Raw genomic sequence first — 21585 nt, 5'->3', positions numbered from 1 at the left:
TTCATGGATACTACTTTCTGGTCCTTTTGTTATTTGGACTACTTTCTGACTCACGGGATGTAATTTGATCGAAACATTGCCATAATGATAATGTACCTTCAGATTTTTCTTCTGCAAAACTTTTACTTGTTGATTTACTTAATTTTGATAGAGGTACATCATCATCGTCAAGGTCAACGTCAACACTATCAATGATGTTGTAATCATTATTTTCTGGAAACAAAAGCTCGTATTCATCTGTTAAACACTTTTTAAAATTTTCTGAATTATCTTTGCTGAAAAATGCTAATTTAAATCTAGGATCTAGAATGGTTGGAATAATATAATATTTATTTTGAAATAAAACATCAAATCTCCTAGAAATGTGATCGTAAAGAATGGATTTCATTGTCCCTACACCATGAAACACAATTTCTTCAAATGGTTGTAGTAAATGTAATAATGGTTCTATTAAAGCCCACTGATTTGCAGTCAGACTATCCAGATTATTATCAGCTGCATAAACGGTTAAGGCTCTTTTCTGCTCATGTATTCTTATCTAAATAATAATAATAATAATCTATTAATAATAATCTAAAACAGGACGAAATTTAATAAAATATTTCATTAAATTAAATTAATAAAATATTTTATTAAATTTCGTCCTGTTATTAGTCAACAATCATACTGACCAAATCTGGACGATCTAAATTATACAGGGTCTCTAAAATTTACTGTCAAATCTTTGAAACTTTAAAGAGCTTTTTCATTCTTATTGTAAATAGAACGCCCTATATATTTTGATGTCATTGGATGTGGATTTAAAAAACAAAACTTTTTTCTAATTATGTCCTTACCGATATTCATAACCGTTTTAAGGATATTTGCCATAAATCAATTTAATGCCCGGTTTGATTAATATTATAATAATTATATATAAAGGTTTTGACAAAAAGCAAAAAAATATAACTAAATAAACAAACAATTTTTTATTAGAACTTATGTTCAAAATGTTTTCCATTTTCTTCCAAGCATAAACGAAGGCGTGTATTGAAAGACCTTGCCACTCTTCTCAAAATACCAGGGTAATTTCTTGAGATGCATTTTGTATTCTTTGCTGCATATCTTCAGGAGTGGTTGGAGGGTCCTGGTAAACAGTTTCTTTAACGAAACCCCATAAAAAAAGTCTAAACTATATTTAGGTCAGGTGACCGTGGCGGCCACTTAGTTGGTCCTCCTCTTCCAATCCAACGATGTCCAAAAGCTTGATTCAAAGGTCCCTAACTCGCATTGGGTAATGCGCTGGGGCTCCATCCTGTTGCAGCAACATTGCATTCCTGGTGGCTAAAGGTATATTTTGACACAAGCGGGGTAACTTATTTTGTAAGAAGTCCAGATACATTTCCCTGTTTAGATGGCCGTTAAAAAAGTGGGGCCCAAAGACAAAACCTCCAATAATTCCCCCCACACATTAATAGACCATCTATGTTGTTTATCAATTTGTCTAAATATTCTTGGATTGCGGTCCGAATAATAATGGAAATTATGTCTATTTACGAACCCGTTCTTGTGGAAGGTGGCCTCATCCGAGAACACACCGTGTCAAACAAGTTCAAGTTGAACCTTATTTTAGCCTGGGCCCAGTTACAAAATTCCATTCGTTTTTGGAAATCTTCCTCAAGAAGTTCCTGATGAAACATGATGTGATACGCGTGGAAATAGTTTTCCTTTAAAATACGTTGCACAGAGCTTTCACTAACGTTCTGCGTATCAACCACTTTCTCTTGACTTACAGAGGGGTTTTCCACGACTTGCAACATAACATCCAGTTCCTTTTCTTCTGTTCGAACCGCCCTATCTCGAACTGGTTTGGGATAATCCACTGTCCAGGTTTGTGAAAACCGTTCCAATAGATTCTGAAAGCTCTGCTTATCTGGAAGGCGTCGTTCTGGATAACGTTCTGCGTAAATCCGACTCGCCAAGAAACCAGTTTTTTTGGGACTCTATATGAAACGCACTCCCAATATGAAAATCATATCCACAAGCTCTTCTCTGCTATAATTCATTATAAAAGACGCATAAACCACTTAAGTAAGATATCAAATGTCATACAACAATTATTTCTTATTTGACAAAAAAAGCCACATGTCACTTTAACCGAACCTGTAATTAAATTGATGTAACAGAGCTATCTAAGTTTTTTTTTTAATTCAGTTGCTTTTGAAACACTGAGTAAAACGGGTTTTTAGCAAATATCTTTAAAACGGTTATGAATATCGGTAAGGATATAATTAGAAAAAAAGTTTTGTTTTTTAATTCAGCATCCAATGACCAAAATATACAGGGCGTTCTATTTACAATAAGAATGAAAAAGCTCTTTAAGAGAGATTTGACAGTAAATTTTGGACACCCTGTATAATATAGATCGTCCAAATTTGGTCAGTATGATTCTTAAGCCTGGTTATGAATAATTCTGTTTAAATCTAATAACCACCTACCAGTTTTATTTTTCGCAACTTGTATATACAGTGATGTAAAACCAATTTTTTTTTACATTTAATTTTTTTGCTCCCATCTTTGTCAACCAATTTTAATAAAATTTTAGGGTTATGTAGCAAAATAGGGGGGTTGCAATGAAGGAAAATATGTCATCATGACGTCACATTTTTGTGGGACACCCTGTATAACCAAAACTATTTTCCATAAAGGCATTTTGTTCGAAGATAATGTGTACAAAATTTGAAAGTCCTAAATTAAATAATAACTGAGCTACAAAAGACGGGAGCTGAGAAGAATCACCCTATATATGCTTAGTATTCGAATTCATTATGTTCAATTTTCAAAGTCCCTACGGCATGCAAGGACAAGTGATTGGTACCAAAATTATTGTTCTTGAAGCCATTGTAACTGTTTTGCATTTTTATGAAACGGAAGAAGATTTAACGTAAGTCCTTGAAGCCATTGTAACTGTTGAATGTACAATTTTTATGGGTCCTTTATGTTAAAATGGCTATTTCATAAAATCAAAAGATTTAAGAGGAGCTTAATTGCTCTTTAAGCCATTGCAACTTTCTTGCACAATTTTCATGGGACCCTGCTGTTACAATGGCTAATATGTAAAATAGAATTTTGCAAAATGGAGGAAAAATGAAGGACAAAAAATCTTTAAAGCCGTTATAACCATTATATGTACAATTTTTATGGGTTCCTTATCTTAAAATGGCTGACAAATATCATATTGCAGAACAACTAATTATCCTTCAAGCCATTGCAACTTTTTGCACAGTTTATTGGGACCCTCAAATTAAAATGGCTGATTTGCAAAATAATAATATTGTAAAATAAACTTGCATTGCAGTTTGACCATTGGTGCACTAGAATTAATTACCCACATGGCCATTGTAACTAGTATTATTATGGGTTGTGGTAAAATTGCTGGATTCACTAATTTCTTAAAATTTGAAGTGGTTTTAGTTTAATATCTGGCAAAAGTGATACGGAGTAGGGATGTCGAGGTCAGGTGTGCGTGGCCGCAGCGGTCGCCGGGGAACGGGTTAGTTACGTTTTACTCTGTGAGTAGCGTAGTCTCTCGTTGATATTGCCGATTGTGTCGTTGTTTTATTTTAATTACAAGTTAAAATTAGAGTCCATACGAATTACGACCTGTTCTTTATTTTACCCATAAAACCTGAGAAGGGAATCTACTGCATTGGCGCCCAACGGAGGGCAGGTTAAGTAAAGAGTATTGGAACTTGAAACTGTATACCCAGCCAGACAATCTGAAAACATCGTCTTGGGTCCGGCGACGCTTTGAATAGAGACGGCTGACAGCACGCGGTAAACGCCCGCGTGTGGGAGCGAGACAGCACTAGGGTCGAAGTGGATACCGTTTGGGTTATTTATAGACGGTGTCGACGAAGCCTGGGCGTTCGACTGCGGCGAAAATCGGATCAGCGCCACCAGCTGGTAAGAACGAACGTTGCTTGTGCATGCCTTTATGACTTGGTGCCTGGTGGAAATCCAGCGTCTTCGGAGGCGAGAAGTTACTAAGGGGACGGATATCTGCGTTCTGCGTGGTATTTTCAAGCGGAGCGATTACGAGTGAACTTTATTGCTTTTTGCTTTCAGTGTTTGATTAGTTAATGTTGCTTTGTTTAGTTGAACGTTCATTGATTAATTAGGTTCTTAAATTATAGTTCAAAATGCCTAGAGAAAAAAAAGACAAGGTCGAGGATTTGGAGACGCTAGTCGAAAATTCAGTTGAGAGTGCGTTACAAAAATTAGCTTTAGGTATGTTACAATTACAAGAGGTAGTTACCGACTTGGCTTCAAGGTCAAACAATGTAAATACTGTAGCCGATGTAGTCGCTTCAAATTCTAATTGTCTTAATACCGAGGTTTATGTGGATAAATCATATTTAAGTAATTGGCGAGAGTTAGGAGGTAGTACGCTTTATTTTAATCCAAACGCCAAGCTCCACCCAAAAGCTTTTATTAACAAAATTAAAAAAATATTTCATGAAGCTGGGGTCCCTCAAAAATCACAGGTGGGTTTAGCAATAGGTTGTCTTAGAGGAAATGCATCTGATTGGGGGGTTATAAAAGAAGCATCTTTTGAAACTTTTCAGGATTTTGAACAGGCGTTTTTAAATCGTTTTTGGGGGGTAGAAAAACAGAGAGATTTGTTTATGGATTTAAATTATGATCAGTTCAAAACAGGCAATATGGCTGATTATTTTCTGCATCTAGCGGGGCAAGCAGCTTATTCGTCGGAACCTATTCCTGAAGTTAAACTGATTTCAATGTTAACTAAACATTTTCCGGGTGATGTTCAAAGGGGCATTATTACTCAGGGTTTTTGCTTGTTAGACGAAGTTGAGGAGTATCTACGTAGGTTAGATGAAACTCCGTCTACTTGGGAAAATGACAGTCGTCGGCCTAATAGAGATAGTGAGGCTGATTCGCGATCGAATAATAATAGGCCAAATACAGGAAATAGAACTAGAAATGCAGGTGATGTGCATCATGCATCAGACCGTGCTTATAACATAAACAATATTACTACTTTTAATCAAGAATTTGATGACATTTTGAGTGATCCAGAGAGTGACAATGAGGAAACGCCTTTAAATGTGCTGCCAGTTGTTGTAGCATCAGTGTATGGGGTTTGCATTGAAATTCTTATTGACTCTGGTAGCCCAATTAATGCTATTTCGGAAAAGTTATTTGGGCATCTTTCGGGCAAGGGAACGTTGCCAATATTACCAGTCAACAAGTTAGCTGTTGGGGGTTCTCTTGGAGGAGGTAAGGAAAGGGTTCAAGGAATTCGGTTGTTGATATTATATTTTTTGTGGTTCCTAAGTTAAATAAAGATATTTTGTTAGGATATAGCTGGTTAGTCGAGAACAAAGGGTTATTGCTACCAGAGAATAAAACCTTTACTTTTTCTTATAAGGGCCGGCAATTTGAGATTCCAGTTGAGAACGGGGCGGTCGATACTAATATGACAATAAATTGTTGTCAGGTGGCTAGTGATGGTTCAGTTAAACACCAATATTCTAAGGACGAGTTTAAGGCGGTGGTTTCTAAAGCCAGTGCGACACACCAGACTAAAGATCGGCTTTTTGACCTGATATATGGATTTTCGGATATATTTTCGGAATCTCCAGGCTTAATTAAATCTTATTCATGCGATCTGCAACTGACAAATGTCGAACCATTCAATTCCGTGGTATATCCGGTACCATTTGTCTATAAACCTATTGTTAAACAAATTGATGAAATGGTAAAATGGGGGGTGATCGAACGGGCTAAGGTAGATTATGTTTCGTCTTTAGTTTGCGTTAAAAAGAAAGATAAATCCATTCGTATCTGTTTAGACGCTCGTCAATTAAATCAGCGGCTAAAGAAAGATTACGTCAATCCACCTAATCAAGACGACTTATTATTTAATTTCAAGCGTGGCCAAGTGTTTAGCACTATAGACCTTACTGCTTCATATTGGCAAATTTTAATATATCCTGCGCATCGCCAGTATATAGGTTTTTGTTATGAAGGGGAAACTTATGCTTTTTGTAGGCTTCCGTTTGGGTTGTCAATTTCCATGACATGCTTAATAAGATGTTTAAAAACGGTTTTAACGGGGTGCGAGGAATTTGTAAATATTTACGTTGATGATATTCAAGTCCATTCAGAGAGTGTCGATGAGCACTTATCGCATCTTAAAAAAATATTTGACATTTTTCGAGAGGAAGGCGTGACAGTAAAATTGCGTAAATGTCAATTTTTATGCAAAACCATATTATTTCTAGGGCACCAAATTTCTTCAGAAGGGATTCAACTGGATAATAGTCGCACGGACGCCATTTCTAAGTTTCCTGCTCCGTGAAATGTTAAGGAGCTAAGGGCATTTTTGGGCCTAGTTAATTATGAGTGGCGTTTTTGTGAAGGATTTTCAGGGATGACCGTTCCGATGCTTAAATTATTGCGCAAAAGAGAACCGTGGTGTTGGGGTTCGGAACAAAAAGAGGCATTTGACAAAATTAAGCAAGCTTTCTTAAATGCTACCATCATAATGCATCCTGATTGTAGTAAGACATTTTATATACAGTGTGATGGTTCGGATTATGCGATTGGGGGTACTTTATTCCAAAGATCTTTATCGGGAGAGCGAGAAGTTCTTGCATATACTAGCGTCACACTTAAAGGAAGTCAATTGCGGTATACAGTAACTGAGAAAGAGATGATGGCATTAGTCCATTGTTTACGTCAGTGGCGTAATTTAATTTTAGGTCGTAAATTGATAGTGATTACTGATCACAAAGCTCTTTCGTTTCTACTATCCTGTAAGCTTAAATCTTTTCGAATATCGAGATTTATTATGTTTGTCCAGGAATTTAATTTTGGTATCATCCATTGTGCCGGGAAAGATAATGTAGTTGCCGATACTTTATCGAGATTTCCAGCAGACAGGAAGTTGCAAATAACCGAGTATGAGTCCGGAGAACTAAACTTAATGTTGTTATCGTTTACTGAAGACTACAAGAAATTTAAACAGAATTTTAGCGTTTTGCGTGATGATCAGTTAGAGGATCGTTGGATTCAAGAAAAAATAAACTTTTTGGAAGGTTATTCTAAATCAGTGACCGTTTTGACCCAAAAGGAGTTGAGTAATTTAAAATGGTTCGTGGTTCACCAAGGGCTTTTATTTAAAAAGGGTGATCAATTAACTCTGGGTTATAAATTGTGTATACCAGCAACTCAAGTTAAAGAATTAGTAGTAGCTCATCACAACCAATTTGGTCATTTTGGAAAATCAAAAACTTACAATCACATGAGGGAAAAGTTTTATTGGCCTAGGATGCAGCATCATATTAGGCAAATTGTATCCACATGTGATTTGTGTCAAAAAGCGAAGTGTTCAATCATCAGTCATGGACCTCTTAACTGTGTAGTACCAGATAAACCGGGGGATCTAGTAGCTCTCGATCTTATAGGACCTTTGCCAGTTTCGCAACGCGGAGCTACACAGATCTTGGTAATTGTTGATTGCTTCAGCCGATATGTGCGTCTTTATGCTCTAAAACGAGCTACTTGCAAGTCAATTCTTAGTAGAATTTTTTTAGACTACATAGAAAAGGTACAAAAGCCGCGAGTAATTCTGAGCGACAATGGCACCCAATTCCGAAGTAAGGAGTGGTCATTAGCCCTCAGTAAGCAGGATATCAAAGCTAAGTTTTTATCCGTCTACTTCCCTGAAGAAAATATGACAGAGCGATATAATAGAGAGGTAGGAAGACTTTTGAGGACCTATTGTAACGAAAAGCATACAAGGTGGGCCACAGCTCTATCCTTCGTGGAAGACTGCCTCAACTCGTCAATTAGCGAAGTTGCAGGTTGCTCGCCCCATTATGTGCAATTTGGTACTAAATTAGAACATCCTATCCATAAACATATTTCGTTTCCGTTAGAAGTAGAGAATTTGCTGGTTCCAAAGGAACAGTCATGGGTTTGGGTAAAGGAAAGAGTCTCCAAACGAACAGCGAAGCGTATTGCTAAATTTAATGAAAAACTAAAGCCTGTTACCTTTAATCCGGGAGACCAGGTATTAATTCGTACTCACCGACAGTCTTCTCTAATGGATAAGACAATTAAAAGGTTCTTTTTACTTTATGAGGGGCCTTACCTAGTTTTACGAGTCGCAGGTCCTAATTCTTATGATATAGGTGACGCTGAAGGTCGGGAGCTTGGTAAACACAATGTTGTGAATTTAAAACCGCACAAGGCACTGCGTGAGGACTTAAAATTCTAGATTTAACTTAGTCTTTATTTTTTTTTATTTTTTTTTTCCTTTAGTGTTAAATTGTTTTGCCAATGTTCTTTATTTAAAATAAGTGTTTCTTTTGTAGTTAAGAATACTGAAATCTAGATGTAAGCACTAGATTTAAGTAGGGGGGTGATGAAGTGGTTTTAGTTTAATATCTGGTAAAAGTGATACGGAGTAGGGATGTCGAGGTCAGGTGTGCGTGGCCGCAGCGGTCGCCGGGGAACGGGTTAGTTACGTTTTACTCTGTGAGTAGCGTAGTCTCTCGTTGATATTGCCGATTGTGTCGTTGTTTTATTTTAATTACAAGTTAAAATTAGAGTCCATACGAATTACGACCTGTTCTTTATTTTACCCATAAAACCTGAGAAGGGAATCTACTGCAAATTATATGAAAAGAACAATAAATTGGATCTTTTCAAAGATTTAAATATAAACATCTTCAAATTCATTATACGTAATATGCTTTGAAACATTTTATCAGGAAAATATGTAAGTATGTAGGTACAAATACATACATACAGTTTCTACTTCTTCTTCAGATAATGGTTACACAAACTGCAGAAATCTTTAAACATCATATGTTGCTTTATTAAACAAGTTTTTCCTTCCTATCAATTTTGACCAATCGCTATCAAGAATTAGTATAACAAATGTAAATTTTAAGTGGAAAAATCACTTAACAACTTCAACTTAGCTGTCAGCAGTTTTTCCGGAAAAAAAATTCGAAAAAATTTCACACCTCTCACAGCAACATAAAGAATAGTGTTACCCTTTCTAGCTTGAAAGTTATTGTTCTTAATGTTTTAATTAAAATAAAATGTTTATTTAACTCAGGAAATAATCTTACCAAATATCCCTCGTGTATCTAATTTTTCCTGTGGAAAAATTGGAATACTCGTTTCTAAGTAATTTGTTTTAACAAATAGCGTGAGCGAGAGTGGTTTTAAAAATCATCCGAGTCGAAGACGAGTTACAGTTAAAGAGAGAAAAACAGAGTTAAAAACAAATTACTTAGAAACTCGTTTTTCCGGAAAAATTAAATGCACTAGGGATATTACCCCCGATAATTGTTTGAAAAAATAAATAATATATACACCGCAATTGTGACCATCTGTTTGAACAATGTGGTCATAAGTGCGTATTGTCAGATTTAAATCCAATGTTTTAAATTGAGCATGCTGAAAAACGGTTTTAACTTATTATAATAAATATTGCCTTGTTTCGAATCAAATGTTTTATTAGCCATCGGATCGATAAAGCTGAACGTTAACTTATCAAAATCAGCAATGGCGAGGCACCAATGATTTCTGGATACGTTCACTGGTAATACCAGTACAGGTGCAGTTATTTTAAATCTATTTAGAAACTCATGATAGAAATTTCCTTCAATTATCATTTGTACTTAAATTTGTTCAACAATTTGAAATTTTCCATTTTTATTAAATAGATGCAACCCAATAGTTACAACGTTATCGAACAACCAACCATATTCGTTGAGACTTTCAAATTCTTTGGATTCAATTTCTGAAATTGTTAGACTGAATCTTTTATATAAAGCAACGTAAAATTTAACATTGTTGAAGGGCTTGTAATATTCTGCGTCTTTTATTAAACCATTTTCTAAAAACTCAAAATGTTTAGAATCTACCTTAGTATCTATAGAATCCTCTAATAGGCTATTATCAGTGATAATTAGTTCCGACAATGGACAATTCCAATTCCTTTCTTCTGACGAATAAGTTTCATTGGAGGTAAGCATGGCGGGCAAATCATATTTAAAATAGAAATTCTTTAATAGGCTGTGCATTTTTGTATCAAAAAAGTGTTGATTACGATTTATTTTTTCTATAGTTATGTCGTATTTTTTAAAAATTACAGTCGCACCAGTTGCGATTCGTAACTTCTAACAACCCTTGCACTTGGTAATAATAAAAATTATTTCTATTTAATTGACCATTATCAGAATTGAGGGATTTAATGTTTTCAAAAACAACTTTTTCATTTCTAATATTATAAGGGCATTTGACCTCAATTAACCCGTCATTATTTATTATACCATCTGGAGAACCGGCCAAATATGGATATTTCTCGTGAATAAATAATCCACATTTTATTACATTATTTCCAGATTGCTTAGTGCATCGTTGAATTGAATTTTTTCTTCATTTATACCATACCTAACTGACTCAATGTGAGTAATGTCTTTGAAAGATAATATTCTTTCAGCTGGTTTAAGTTTGGAGGCATAATTTTTCTCTTTTGCAATTTTACCAAAATTCGAACAAGTTAAACGTTTTCATGTAAATGACAATTTACAGTTTCTAGTGGTTTTTTTGTTCTAATACATTACGTTGACAATTACTTAAACGTAGTTTGCAAAGAAAATCTTGGTTTTTTTTTCTTAAAATTATAGACTTCGTTGTATTTGTACAAAGACAATAAACATATGGCTTATTGGGGTCAAACAATTTATCGCATTGCTGATGTGTCCATCTATTGCAAACATCGCATTGACCCCAATCGAGAGTGATATCAAATATTGGATTGACATTGCATATTACGCAATGCTCATAGGAAAAACATTTTTACCATAAAAAATTGTAATGTTTTTTATATTCCTGTATTCACAGTTATATACATTGTTCGTGGGAGCATCCGTTACACATATCGCATTGAAACTACGTTGCAGTTTCATCTAAATTTGCCTGACCACAATAATTGCAACTTTCGTCATTTATTGGATAGGATGATTTACGTTTTCCTTTTTCAGGAGACAGAGAATGCCCTTGAAATTGCTTTAAATAATTTCCAGAAAAATGAGTAGAGGTAGATGGCTTCTTTCTTTTCCAAGACTCTTGACTATTTAGCTCATTGAGCAAAGATTGATCGGACGCACAAGTCCTGATTTGGAAATCCCGCACATCATTTCTTTGTGAGCAGCCAAAGTTACTTCCCTATTTTTCCTTACAAATCTACTACATTTCATGTTACGATTACTACTAAGAATATATACCAGGTGTCCAAGAGCACCCTGGACATAGGAGATTAACATGGGAAAACGGTTTTGATTTTTTTGTGCCTGTACGGTTGATTTGATTGAAAAATCGTATTAATGGAAGTTGTAGTACCTATCACGGACTAGTTTTCTGTATTTTTTTCAGATCTCTAACTTGAGCCCTTTCGTCGTAAAACACGAACAAAAATGCGAAAATTTCAACTTTTTACCTGCACTGTATAAGCGGTTGTAGAGCAACCGTATCAGCAACAATGACCTGTTTATCCGCCCGCCGACTGATCTGACCTTGACAGCTAAAAATAGATTTCTGGGAACAGGAAACTTATTTTAATATTCAGGCCAGCCGTATTTTCGTTCCATATAGGAGCCACATTAGACAGTTTTTGGTGTTCTATATTATATACTGATCGTATAGTTTCTGCTTTAGTCATTCTAATATAAGACACATGTCTGACAATAAATAACTGAATATAATGACATCAATATTTTTGTTTCTTTTTTAATACTTCATTAACTTAAGAAATTGATAAAATAAATGGCAGAACAAGTTTGGTCGAATATTGCAATATAATTATAAATCGTTTAGTAATTTATTATTTTCACTTTGACTTGTATTTCTAGACTATCTCATTTTAATTATAATACCAGTCGTTGAGTATTTACAATCAATATTGTTATTACTTTATATACGTGATTTATTCCTTAGATTAACAATGTTTATTGAGTTGGGTCATTTTTCAGTGTCCTCAATTTTTCAATAGGTCGTGAAAAAGGAAATTTTCCTATTGTTTGTTTAAAACTTTAAATTCTAGTTTTTTGGGGAAAACAAATTATAGTTTTTAGGGTGGAAAATTACAGAACGTTCTAACTTATAAAGCTTATAGATTAAAAAAGCCTGTCATTTTTGTTTGACGACCAAGTAACTTAAATTTTAGCGTAAAAAAGCCTTGCCTAAAATTTGTTCAGTCTATAAACTAAATCTTTCGTATTTTCAGTCTGTCAACTGATTTGTTACAAAAAAATCAACTTGCCACAAATATAATTTTCATAACAAAGTAAAAAAATGCTTTATTATTTGATGCTTGTAGACAAAACTATTTGCTGAGTCTAATACATATATTCATGTGCCAATATGAAGAAAAAGTTTAAAAACGTAACCTTGCCAATAACTGTCTAATATTAGGCATTATGCCTAAAAACACCATCATATAACTATAATCCGTGGAATGTGGTAAAGTTGTATTTTTTTAAATGCTTTATATTTCATTTCTTTAAATAGTTCGATTGTTTGTAAGAAAGATTTGTTAAATGAATGACACATCTAGCGAGCACCGTTTTTTCAGAAAAAAAACGTGCAAGAGTTAAAAATTTCCATGTTTGCAAATCCGAAAACCAAAGAAGAAATTAGAAGTAGTGAACGTCAAGAAATTTGACTTGAACTTATTCATTTGTCATAAACTATGTCAAAATGCCTTTTGTGATTCTTTTCGGGTAAAAAAATTTTCAACAAAATTTGGAATAAAATGTCTGCTTTAAATTTAAATTTAATAAAGCATATAACTAATCTTTCTTATAAAGAAATAAAACTATTCACAAAATGTAATAAGGTAAAACTACCAATAGATGACGACCTATAAAAAGTCTAAGAAACTTAAAAATAAACCCCCAGTCAAAGGGTCAAAATATTTGAGAAAATTTAAATCAGTATAGTTTGTCCAAAAACAAGTTATTCCCAATGAAACTGATGTACTACCTGCCATAAATGTGGACCAAAATTTATTGTTGAGTATGACAGCCGGAAATCAGTGTGAAGAGAGCGAGAATTAGCTATGTTTGGAAGAAACTGAGTACCAATGGAACTTTGCGAGGGTCAGCTATTGGCAAGATGGCCATGCCATCTTTTAGTAGAGCATGTTGTCTATTGCTTAAATCGCATGCCATCTTTTAGCAAATTGGGCATATTTATGTAAGGGATAAACACACTTCAAAATAAATAAAAGTTATAAATTTGTTGTCAAACCTTTTATAAAAAAACTACTAAATAGGTCGATAAAAAAGGCTATGGCAAATAACTAGTGCATACAATTTGTTTAAAAACATATGTTGGGTCTTGGTTCAAGTTTCAAAGTTTCAAAGATTCGATATAGTGGACTGTATTTTTATAGCACCGTTTATTTTTTAAATAAATACGGGTTGATTATAATATCAAAAACATTAATTTATCAAAGTTTTGGTTAAAGATCTCATGCAAAGCCACATGGTTTTACATGCATAATAATATTATTCACATTCTTAAAATTAGGTTATATTCTCGTCTCTTCTTAGTCTAATTGACAGTAAGTCCCGACTGACATACCGAAAAAGATTACCACCCGACCCTACACAGGGCTTTAGTCCGTCCTGTACCAACAATCCAGCAAAACCACTCTCAAGGAAACGCCATCCCATCTCCGCCTACCAACAATTCAGTAACCATGCGCACAAAGTACACATGATCACTGAATTGCGAGCTGCGGGGAAAGAAGACCTGGGGAACCTTTTATTGATTTACCAACTTAACCTAACATAATACTTAGCCTAAAAAACAAAATAATATCATGCTCAACAAAATAACCTATTCTACAAATGTACATTGACCCTTAGCCTATAAACTTAATTCTAACATTACCCTTAAAACTCTTAACTATACAAACATATTTACAATATATATATTATTAGAACGCACGTCACGTAGCCTCTTCCCCGTTCCCTTAACCCTCCATTACCTCCTCCACCATAGCCTCCTCTGCAAACTCATTTACTAGCCGTATATCTTCCAGATTCATCTTACCTTCCACTCTAAGTCGCACCTCCTTCCACTCTCTCCCATTCATCTTTTCTCTCCCCTTCAACCTGTCAACCCTAACACATTCCTCCCTAACATGTTTGGCAGTTTCCCTGCCCCCCCTACAAACACAATGATCGTCCTCCCTTTTCAAACCAAACCTTTTTAGGTAACTTTTTAGGTTACCATGTCCTGTCAACAACTGACTGCCCTTGAAGGACAATGGCAACCTATCGTGCCCTACCTCCCTACAAAACTCATATAATTCCCTCCCTTTTTCCGAACCGTCCCACTCCAATTGCCAATTACCAATTACTCAGTCTTTTTCTCTACGCCTAATCCCCTTCCTATCCCATAACTTAATATTACCTACGTCCTGCGTCTCAGCTGCCACCCTGGCACCCCTAGCAACCCTATCTGCCCTTATGATACCTTTACTTTCCCGTTGAATCCATTCAAGCGCCACTGTCTTCCCACCCATCCTACAGCTCCCCACCCTATTCCTAATCTGTTCCACCAATTTATGGATACTATCCTTTCCAAGGAATTCTACCGCCAGCCTAGAATCAGTAAGGATGAGGAAACATCCTTCATTTTCCTTCTCCACCCATGCAACTGCCTCCTTAATTGCCAATAGCTCCGCCTCCAAACTGTTCCTCTCTATCTCGTCCCACTTCTGTGCAATGATCATCTCTTCTCCGACTACACCTATTCCAGTACCCCATTCACCCACTGACGCATCTACCCAAACCTTCTTCCACCCTTCATATTCCCTGTCCCCCTTGTGCCAAAGTTCCCAACCCGGAAAAGGCCTATCACATTCACTCGCCGCATTCATAATCTTTTCATCCTTCCTTTCCACTCTGAACTTCCACACACATTCCGCCAACAAATGCCAAGGCGGCATCCCCGTTATAACCCTCAACGACTCTGTTACCACTGTCCTATAACATCTTGCAGCAGCCAAAAGAAACTTTCTCTGAGCCGCCGCAAGATGCTTGATTACCCTAGAATCCCTCGCCCTTCCTCCCCAAACCTCTGCCCCATACAGAGCTGCTGGCTGTACCACCCTCTCCGCTACCATCTTGAGCTTTTCCTTGTCTATCTTTCCCTTATTCCTACATAGACCAGCTAATTTAATCGAAGCCTCCCCCAACTTACCCCGTGCTATTGACACATGCTCGATGAAGAGAGACTTCTTGTCCCATCGGATACCCAACACCTCCACCCATTCCATGCATTCAACCCGCCATTCTCCCATTTTAACGACAGGAGGCCTAATCTTATTCTTTACCTCCACAAACATTGCTTTCGTCTTCCCCTGGTTGTACCCCATCCTGGTTTTATCCTCCCATGAGCAACATCTCCTCCAGGCCTCCTGCCATTTCCTCTCAATCTCCTTCACTGACACACCAGCCACCAAAAGCACCTGGTCATCAGCAAAGGCCTGTCCATAAACTTCTCCTCTATCATCAGCCATACTAATGTTCCGCAGCCACTCATTCATACACACTAACCACAAGGTCGGGCCCAAGCTCGATCCCTGTGGACAGCCCCTTACAATGTCCTTCGTGACCCTTCCACTCTCCACCTTTCTCCCATTCAAAAAATCCCAAACACACTCCCTCATTGTGGCCGGAACTCCGTCCACTTGCATCCTCTCATCCACATATGGAGGCCACGCCATATTGAAGGCATTCTTCAAATCAAGCGTGACCACCAACACATGCCACCCTTTTCCTTTAAACTCCGCCATTTTCTCCATAATACTCTCCCATGCCCCAACCGTGTCTCTCCCTGACCTAAACCCAAATTGTCTTTCATTGAATAACCCCATTCTCTCATACCAATTTACCATTCGCCTATTCAACAATTTGTCTAGTATCTTGTCGTATTTTTATACACCGTTGCGGACTCCGCAAGCTTTTTAATTTTCGATTTTCGGTGGTCGAAGTTTTGTTCTACGTTGCGAACTCCGCAATCTGGCAAAATTTGTGCCCGGTGTCGTTCAGCTAGCTCCACCCCTAACTGACCGTTAGTGACCGTTAGTGACCGTTGGTGTCATTAGAGGCGAAAATGGCTCAAATCAAGGAGGAGTTATGTGAACAAAACCAATTTGCAACGGTCAATTTTCGCATTTTGCATTGTCCGAATTTCCGCGTGATTTTTTTTTCGTCGAAACGAAGTGAACGGTTTTTTCGGTCATCCGCGAATAGTGAATCGAGTGCATTATATTGGCAACCGGGTTGTCGAAGATCCACGACGATATTTACAGACGGCAGCATAGAACTCCGGGAGATTTATCTGGGCGTCTGAGAGTTGATTGGTATTTTTTCTGAAGTCAGGGACTTCATAGTACGTTCAGGGAACGTACGCTCCGAGAAAACACCCTTGTTAAAACGTGCAAGGGCGGTAAGACACTTTGAAAGCGTTTTTGGAATTTTTGTGATTTTTTTCATTTTTTTGGGGTTCTGGACTTAGTCATTTTTTAGGCAGTTCAGAATTTCAAAGTCAGTTTCCAGACTTTAGAAATTTATTTTACCTAGTGAAACTTTAGGGAACAGCTTTCCTTCAGGGTTTGTTGTGTTTTCCTGATCGGGAACTCGGTAGAATTTTTTTTAGATTTTTTTATTTTCGACTTAGACTTTTTTCGGAGCTGAGATTTTCAACAGTCCTTTTCAGGATTGGGGAATTTTCTACGGCTCTGAAACTTTAGAAAACACCTTTCAGGGGTGTTTTAGACTAGATTCCCGATCGCCAGATTTTTGTAAATTTTTTTTGCATTTTTTCTCCGATTTAGGGACTTAGTTAAAATTTCAGCCAGGGATTCAGAAAGCCTTTTTAACAAGGTTAGAAAATTTTCCAGAGTCAGGGACTTTAGGAAAGGGCTTTCTGCAGGGATTTAAGTCATCCACCAGGTTGGAGACTTAATAGAATTTTTTCTCAAGCAGGGACTTAGAAACTTTTTTCAACGTAGGGACATAAAATTTTCTGACGGTCCGGAACTCCAAATTTGTTGGGGTTGTGAATTGTTGGTTTTTCCCTGTTGGTTTTGTGATTTTGGTTTTTCAGTTTTCTCTTTTTGAGGTGCATTTCATTGGCACATTTCAGCGTTGACAGACATTTATTTTTTTCAGGTTTATTTTCAGGAAAAGTGTCGGGTTAGTGCGCGTTCGGGTTTAGTGTCGGGCGTGCAAAATAATCCCTTCAACCCTTTTTCCCAAACCAAGGAAAATTAGTCCGCTAAAGTGTTTGTTTGCATTCTAAACTGAAATCAACTCATGTCGTCAGGCCTTTAGCCAGAAAATAAATCATTTGGATTTATAGTGTGTCCTAAAAACTAAGGTTTGGCTGTTTTACCAAGAAAAACAGTCTGGCATCCCGAAGTTAATTTACAAAGTCAAAATAAAGTAGAATCGTGCCTTAAAGACAGGGAAGTCGGTAGACGGTGCTAACTTTCGAAAGTAAATTGTATTTTTGTCCTAAAAGTCAAACTTAAGTCAAAATAAATACAGTTAGGCCGTAAAGGGACTTTTATGATGATCAACAGACCGAATGTTCACCCTCTAAACTGGGTTTGATACAGTCAAAAGTCGCCTTATTCTGAAATTTCCCTTTTCTTTACTTTTTTTGAGTTTTCCAGTTTGAAAACTTTAAATTTTTTAATAATGGATCGTTATAACGACATGAATTTTCCTCCTGTTTTTAACATCAGTTCCCCAACCACTGCAGCGAACCCTTCTGCAATCTACATGGACAATGTAGCCCCGTTTGTGTCCGCAAGCCTGCTGGACACGCCAGTGCCATTAGAAACGGCATCGATGGGTGATCATCGGGCTGGAGGCAACGGAGAACGCGACATATCTTTCCAAATGTAGGAAGCAGGCTGATCGACCTTACCCCACCACTACTCTTGGGCAGCCATCTGACCCTTGCCTCCTTCCATACACTCGGAAAGACACCCAACCTTAAACACGCTCCATACAAACTAACCAAATCACCCTTCCATACATCCCATACATACTTAACGCACTCATTGGGTATCCGATCGTCTCCACAAGCCTTCCTCCTCTTCAGGCTACCGATTACCCCTTCAATTTCCTGTTCTAGGAAAACCTTATCATATACCCCACATCCAGCAACTTTCCCAATCCCTGAATTTCTGTTTGCCTCATATTTTACTCTAGATTGTTCTTCTTCATCCGTAGGTACCGGATGATACTCGTCGAGCAGCGCAAGGTCCCAGTCATCACCCTCGTCCAATTCACGTCCGTCTCTCGTCATTAGTCGCTTTTCACCCCTCCTAACTCCCCATTTATTAATTGTCTCCCAAACCCTATCCCACCCTTCCTCTGTTGTGATTTCTTCTAAGTCTTTTAGTCTTGCTTCCGCTTTTTTACGTCTTATTAACTTCTTATATTTAAACTTTTCTTCTTAGTACCTAAACTTAGTCAGTCGTGAGTCGATTCCTAGTCTGTTGTTGTATTGAAACTCTCGCCTAAACCCATTCACTCTCCTCTTTACTTCCATCAATTCGTTATCCCACCAATCATTCAATTCTCTTGCAGATACTTTCACTCTCCTGATTAACCTGCAGGCTTCGCTGCATTTAGTCTGCGCCCTAACCGCTTCCAATTCTACCTGTTCTTTACTGTCCATAGTCCCCCAGTCATGTCCCTCCAGTAACCCCTTAAAATTATCCCAGTCTGTCCGCCCGAAATCATATTCCCACTTGTCCGTTGTCCTACTGTCCAGTAATCCTTTGACCGCGTAGGTGATGTACTTATGGTCACTGAGAGTCTCAATATCTTCCACTCTCCAATCAACAACTTCAACTCCCCTAGTCCATGTCACATCCACCCAACTACGCCCATTCACGCTTTCAAAAGTAGGTCCCTGCCCCGAATCATTCGCCAACTCCCACCCAAACATTATTGCCAGCTCCAACAACTCCTCGCCCCTGGGGTCGGTAATTATACCTCCCCAAGCCTCATGCTTGGCGTTGAAGTCGCCAGCAACAATGGTGGGTCCCTTATGCCTCCCCCACTCAGCCTTTCTACCTTTCACTCGTTCATTCGTCCTTCCACCCGGTTCATCATACACGGCCACCACTACCATGGCCTTTCCTCCCAACTTAACGTTTACCTTAACCACATTCTCATCCGTCTCACTAGAAATTTCCCACCCCTTAACGCCTTCTCTCACCCACACCTCGGCCTTACCATTAGCCTTTCCAAACTTCTTAAAACCCATCCATTCAGTTTCACGCACATATGGCTCAGATACCATAACTACATCCACCCCTCTCTCAGTCACGTATTTTGTCATTACGTCCGTAGCGTCTCTCCCCCGTCCCAAGTTTACTTGTAAAAATTTTGTCCCCATTTAATAGCTTGTTATGCCCCTGCGCTGCTCCACCTTTCTCCTGTACACCGGGCACCTCTTGTCTATCGCCATATGCCTCCTTTCCCCAATAGCCACCCCAGCCCTTTTACAGTTTGCGCAGTCCCACTCAACATCCTTCTCACATTCACGCCCCTCATGCTCACTTCCACATCTGTAACAACACTTCGCTTCCTTACAACGACCGCCCGTATGACCGTACCTGCTGCACCTGAAACAGACTCCAATCTCTGTGCTTTCCTCCACATAGATCACCCGCATGTCTAGGTAGATCCTTTCAGCCTTAACCATCTTCCTGAATGTTTCTCCTCTCATTTCCAAAATTATGTTTTCCTTGAACTTATTAAGGCACGGCTTCCTATACACCACTCTCATGCCTTCCTTCCAAAAAACACTCTCTCTCTCCTCAAACAGTTCCGGATTCTCATCAAGAACCGCCTGAATAATTTCCTCATCCTTATAACCTTTCTCTACTCCTGATAACTTTAACTTTGGTAGAATTCCACCCGTATTTCCCAACATTATCCCATCAACACCCTCCATAAACACCCTAACCTTTTCATAGTCCTCTAATTTTTCAAACACTATTAAAACCTTTCCCTCTTCTACCTCCTTAATAGTTCGAATTGCCCTAACTCCCAAATTCTTAATAATATCCTTTATTTCCCTTACCCATTCCAACCCCTTCTTTCCCTCTTTCTTGACCCTCAATTCATGTCCTTGCGTCGGAACTACTCGAGGTGGGGTTTTCCATCCCGGCCTTTCTTTGGCCAACCTAGCCCTCCCCAACTTAGCTACGTCCGCGAAAGTTTTCTTCTTTTTGGCAACCGTTTCCCACTCCGACTCACTCTCAGTACCCGTTTGCAACTGTTTACTAACTTTCCTATCCAAACTCCTATCTTCTACCCCAACTAGCTCTTTATTGTTCCCATTTCGACCTTCTTTAACCAACTCTCTACTTCCACGCCCCACTTTCACTCCCTCACTTTCCACTGCTCTTTTTTTATCAAACCCCTCATACTCACTCTGCCAATCCTTTCTACAGTCTTTTGCCTCAATCCTTTGCAGTGCCTCCCTCATTTTCCCTAGTTCCTTTGTAATTTCTATTTCCCTCTGTAACCTACCTATCTCATGTATAAACCTATTCCTCTCTTGCTCTTGGTAATGCTTTAACCATGCAAAATTTTTCTCTAATTTCACAAAGTCAAGAACTTTCTCCCTGTACTTGGTTTCCAGTTCCGTATGCCTTGCCATAATGACATGCATCACCCTATTCACCTCCGCCATATCCCCAGTGTTAAACCTCATTTTTCCCCCTTTTACCGCCGACGTGCGTTCTATTACTATTCCCACCAATTCATTAAAACTAATCCTAACTTCCTTATCACTAACATTTCCCACCACTTCTACAACACTATCTTTCTTTCCCCCTATCTCACAATCTCCCTCCTCCTCCGAAAAAACCTCTTCTATAGCCCTGTCTATCCGCCCCTTAAACTGCTCATCCCTCTGCCTCTGTAACTCAACCAATGATTTGTTGAGCTCCATTTCTGCCCCCGCCTTCTTCTTTCTTAAGGCCTCAATCTTCACCTCCATGCTACTGCGTGCTGTCTCCATCTTTTCCTCACTCATTACACTGTTATTTTGTTAGCTGATACCACCAGTTTACCGGTTACAAACCGGTAAATGATAAATAAATTTGAAAACTATCTACCCTTGTCGTTATTAGTCACTTGGCCCTTTTTCCCGAAAAAACTACTCCCGTTTCCCGGTTTTCCACGAGGAAATCACCTTCTTCCCCCGTAATCCCGAAAAATCAGGTTTTTTCAGAAACCCTGTAGAACCGTCACTTTTACCGTCGATAACTGTCAATAACGGAATAACTCTTATAGTCCCGACTGACATACCGAGAAAGGTTGAGCCACCTGACCCTTTTTAGGGCTTAAGCCGTGTCCATAACCCACCATCTTCACGAAACCACTCTCAAGCGAACCCACCAACCTCCACGTCTCCTAAAATTTCCGGGGAAAGCCGAAC

This window comes from Ips typographus, linkage group LG15, assembly GCF_016097725.1.
Source record: "Ips typographus isolate SLU linkage group LG15, UJ_Ityp_2.0, whole genome shotgun sequence".
NCBI classification, from domain to species: domain Eukaryota; kingdom Metazoa; phylum Arthropoda; class Insecta; order Coleoptera; family Curculionidae; genus Ips; species Ips typographus.
The sequence above is the reverse complement of the archived record's forward strand: the minus strand, read 5'-3'. Positions refer to the sequence as shown.